Below are 4,585 nucleotides of genomic sequence, written 5' to 3' on the forward strand. Positions count from 1 at the left end.
CAGGGGGAAAAAACTAAGTAAAAATGTTAAGTGACAATAGGCAGACATGGGAGCCAGAACACACCAATGAAAAATGTTTAAGACAGTAGGCCTAGTATATCTGTCTCTATCTCATGTCACTTCATCTTCTACATAAATCTGACTCACACAAATCAGTGCATGTGTTCACATCATCACTTTTCCTAAAGGAAATAATTAACATACCCAAGGCAGTATGATTTTATGTCCTCTACAAAAAGATTATATACTCTAATGACTTCTAAAGTTAATCCAAGCTATAAAAAAGGGTTTCAAACCTCCTTTCATCTCATATCATCTGAGATAAATTTCTTACTTCACAACTTCCTCATGGCATTTTTCACTTCTGCATTCTTCAGTGTGTAAATCAGAGGGTTGAACAAAGGCGTCCCAACTAAATAAAACACAGATATAATCTTGTCCAAGGAGAAGGTGGTTGCAGGGTCTGTGTATATAAATATTCAAGGTCCAAAGAACAAGATGACCACAATGATAAGGGAGATGCAGGTAGAGAGAGCTTTTCTCCTCCCTTCAGTACTGTGGTTTCTCAGGGAATGTAGGATGATAACACAGGAGAATATCAGCATGACAAAACTCACTGTACAAATGATCTCACTGTTGGACACCAGAAATAAGTTGATCACATAGCTGTCTGAGCAGACAAGATTCAACAAGGGCTAAAAGTCACAGAAATAATGACCAATCACATTGGGACCACAGAAAGGCCAACTCAAGGCTAGAAAAATCTGAGTTAAACAATGTACACAGGATCCCAACCAGGCCAAGGCCACCAACACCCCACAGACCTGGTGGCTTATGATGGTCATGTAGTACAGAGGTTTAAAGATGGCCACATAGCAGAAAGTGGTCATGAGGATAAGGGCAAAGATCTCCAGGTAGCCAAAGAAATGGAATGTGAAGATTTGTGTCATGCACTCACTGAAAGAAATAGTGGCCTTCTTCAAAAGGAAGTCTATAACCATTCTAGGAGCTGTAGAACTAGAGAAGCAGGTGTCAGACAAAGATAAATAGAAAAGAAAGTAATACATTGGAATTCCAAGTGCTTGACTGGTCCTGATGGTAACATAATTAGCAAGTTCCCAAACAATGTCCCCAAACAGAAAAGTAAGAACATGATGAACACTATTTTCTACCTAAATGGATACTGTGTCAACCCAAGTAAAAGGAACTCAGTTATATTATTGTTCAACAGCATGGGTCCATGAATGAGAAGGAATAATTCTGAAATGTTTTTTTCTGCAAAAGTAAGAGATTTGTTTATGTTTCTTTCTGTGAAATGATGAAATTGTTTTGAGGAAATTAATTTATGGTACTCTTTTAGATTATGGAATATATGAACAGCAGTGGGTGTTATTTATTGAGTTCTTTCCGTATATGATTTTGAAACAATCCACTTCAAAACTATTTCTCAATTTTTATTGAGCAACTAATAGATTACTATAATTCTCAAATGAATTTATGAACTGACACTTTTCTAGAAAACTCTTCAAATACTTTGTTTCTATGTCATTATTTTGATTAAATTTCTTCTTTTATTTGCATTGAAATAATAAATTTGAATCCATGTTAATTCCTTTAATTTTCTTCATATTCAGAAAATTTTGTTAGCCATATTTGCATAATGTTTCATTTACCAGGTAGGACATATTTGATTGTCTTTGGAATTTCATGATATAAATGCAAAGCCAACCCCATAAAATGTCTGTAGAAGTTCTACACCACTTATTTATCAAATGTATTTATTCATGTGCATTATGTATAACTATATGATGCATTACACTTTTTGCATACTTTCTCCCATATACATCAACTTAAAAGAGGACTAGAAACACTGTATTCTTTAAACTTTTGCAACTTCAAACATCTTTATAATGTTTAGTACTTAATTTATAACGACATCTCAAATATCTTCATTTCTATTTTTCTTTCTCCATTTTCTAAAAATTGATTTTAGAGCATTCAGAATCTAAAGAATAGATTTCTAAATTAAAGGAGTGATACTACTTAATTGTTCATATTTTTTGTGATTCAAGTTTTTAACTCAAGCATTATAGATCTCATGTGATTGTTGTATAGGTGGCACCAGACAGTTGGTGTAGAACCAGATCATGACTGTAGTTCCCAAACCCAACATTATAGGAACATACCAGAGAGGCACAAGTGAAATGGAGAGATGATTTAAGAAAAAGCAAAGTGGTCAGTAACCGACTCCATTCAATTTGTTTTAATTGCTGTAAAATTTAATGTTTATTCAACTTTGAAATGAAAAGTTTCTTTTCCAAATTCAGAAGGAAATATTATTATAAGTTTATTGACAAGAACAAACCTCTGAAAAAATTCTCATCAAAGTGATGCTCAGAAGAACATTCTATACAATATGTATCAACTCATGGGTTTTCAATACACCTTCCAACAAAATTATACTTGGGTAATTTCCTGATGAAGTTCTACATTTTCAAACACCAAAGATTAAAAATACAATCACTGTCTGCCTCTTTCTCTCTGTGTTGTTAGGGCTTGAATTCAGGGCCTTATACTAGTTTGGAAAAGAAATAATATCTTACACTTTTTGATCTTGGGTAAGGATCTTTAAATTATACAACCTTGACATCAAAATCATTTTAATAAGCTTATTTTCCTTTAGTGATTAAAAAAACCATCATCATAAAATTTAGGAACATCATTTCCATCTAATGGGCCTTAAAGGAAATGATAACCAGTAAAGCTGAAAGAAAAAAGGAGACTAAACAGTAACTAAAAACATAGGAAAACAGAAATTCACTTTCAAGGAAAAATATGAGAACAAAACATTATAATATTATAATGAAATGCAGGCAGAAAACACTGTCAATTCTAGTGCAAAATGAGGAGCAAAAATGTTACAAATAACTTAACTACAAGATTGGTTAATGAACATACAATATGTTGATATAAATTGTGATATCTTTGTAGTTGTCACAATGCTTAGATAAAATATCTCGTAATTGTGATAGTCTATATTAGGCTAAGAAATAATATTAATCACTCGTAGAACTCAACACACTTACCCTCTCTCTGCTTTATATTATTGATGTCATATTTACTCTTGTTGTAATCACTAACAAATTTTTATTTTATGGATACTTCAAATTTTAACTTTAATACCAAAGATAAAACTGATTTGCATAAAGTTATTCCAGTTCTTTATACTTGCTTATAAATTTATCATTGAGTTTTACACTTCCATATGATTTTATGTTCTGTTTAGCATCCTCTCTTCTCAGTTTCAAAACCATAATTTATAAAAATGAAAGAAAATCACAATTTAATATTTTATGTCAAGCAATAGCAGTGGTCATCAAATTTTGCTTCTCTGGGAAATTCTTTATATAACCTTCGGTATATTTAAAGGTCTGCTTTGCCAAGTATATTATGTTTAATTTGCAATTTCTTCATTCTTTCATCAATTTGATATATCAGGCCATTATTTCCTATACTGTTGGTTTCTGCTGAGAAATTTACTAATAATCTTATTAAAGCTACCTCACACATATGACAAGTCACATTTCTTTGAAAATTCTTTCATTGTCTTTGACTTTTTGCCGTTTGCTTATAATGTGAGTAAGTCACTTAAGATCAATTTATTTGATTAAAGTCCACATGGCTTCTTGGACCTGCATTTGGGGTTTTCAACCATTATTTGTTGTAATAGTTTTTCTGCTCGCTTATTTCCCTTTCTTTAAATCATTTAATGTACATTTTGGTTCATCTGGTAGTAGCCCTAATTCCATTAGAATGCCTTCTCTCCTTTTCCTTCTTTCTGATTCTCCTATTAGGCAATTTTAAAGGACATGTCGTTTATTTCTCTGATTGTTTCTTTTGCCAGATCATGTCTGCTTTTATATGGTTAGTGATTGTTGGTTTATTTTTGTATTTTTCAGCTAAAAAATTTCTGCTTAATTCTTTTTTGTCATATTAATTTGTTAATACTGTCATTTTGTTAGTGCCCTGCTTTCTCAGCTTGTTTAATGGTTTATCTTTATCATGTAAATGATCTTTTTAATGCTTTCTGAATTCTTTTCTACACAGTTCATTCTTTTCTATTTATTTAGTACCTGTTTGCAAAGATATTACTTTTATTTCTTTAGTTATTTTTTCTTGAGTTTTCAAGTTCCTTGAAGACATATTTTTGCTTATATTTTAAGGAAACAACCTCCTCTGGTGGTCTTTTATTTATTAACTTTTACTGAGGTAGGCCTTAGCAGTTAGCTCAGCCAAAAATGCTGAAACATTTTTCCTAGGTTCTTTCAAGTCTCCATTCTGATTTTTCAGAAGACCAAAAGCTCTTACTCTCTGTGTTCTCTGTCTGCGCAAGTCAACACTCTATGGGGGTTACAGAGAACCTCCCCACATGGTAAGGTTAATAAATGCCAAATAATATTGAGGTCATGCTCTATCATTCAGCCTCCCTCAGAGTGAGTAAACCTCACTTCTGTGCCCTTTCTCAATCTCATAGAGCTATGCCAGCCATAGCTAGCACAGGTGCTCAGACTGTGCTGACTTCTTA

General features: G+C 32.5%; 1 pseudogene; it reads right to left on the reverse strand.

The window, feature by feature from the left end:
- Positions 1–302: 302 nt before the first annotated feature.
- Positions 303–1,234, reverse strand: LOC109676222 (olfactory receptor 4C16-like; annotated as a pseudogene).
- Between the last annotated feature and the right edge of the window lie 3,351 nt (positions 1,235–4,585).

The sequence above is a fragment of the Castor canadensis genome, chromosome 1, assembly GCF_047511655.1.
Source record: "Castor canadensis chromosome 1, mCasCan1.hap1v2, whole genome shotgun sequence".
In the NCBI taxonomy this organism is placed as follows: Eukaryota; Metazoa; Chordata; class Mammalia; order Rodentia; family Castoridae; genus Castor; species Castor canadensis.